Genomic DNA, 676 nt, shown 5'->3' with positions numbered 1-676 from the left:
TGGAAGAGTCGTCACCAAGAGGCATTCTCTCTCTCTCTCGAGCTCCCACTAGTGGGGGTCTTTCCGCAAACAAACTATGAACATTTTTATATTCTTGGTTCTTTCGGTAAAGTAATGTAGATAGAAAATAAAAATAATAAAATAAAAATACAAATATTTTAAATTTATTTTTAAATTTATTATTTCTTCAAATAAAAATAAATAAATTACAATTTTATTTTATTATTTGTATTTCCTATCTACGTGACTTTACCGAAAGAACCAATAATATGAACTCCTACAGTCACGAAAGTTTTAAGTCAAAATGGATAAACATTTTATTTTGATTTCTACCAGGTAAGGACCCACTGACTTACATAGCTTTTTTTCAGAAGCGACCTGGCCATCATCAAATGATAGCTCAACGAAGTTGCTTATGATCATGTGGACATCTATAGCAGCCAGACACTCTGAACGCGTGATGGTGATTCTAAAATGTGGAGGAAAAACCCGGAGGACCCGGAGAAAAATCCACCTGACCACGGGGAGAGACACACGCAAACTCCAAATATACAGGCGGCGTTAAGGGTCGCGATCGAACCCACGACCCCCTGTTAGTTAACATCTCTCCACCGTGGCGCCCCTTGTGAACAGCCAATTGACGGGCACCTCACTATACACGAAGGAGCATGCCCTC

Source organism: Lampetra planeri, chromosome 46 (assembly GCF_965212315.1).
Source record: "Lampetra planeri chromosome 46, kcLamPlan1.2.h2, whole genome shotgun sequence".
NCBI lineage: Eukaryota > Metazoa > Chordata > Hyperoartia > Petromyzontiformes > Petromyzontidae > Lampetra > Lampetra planeri.
The sequence above is the reverse complement of the archived record's forward strand: the minus strand, read 5'-3'. Positions refer to the sequence as shown.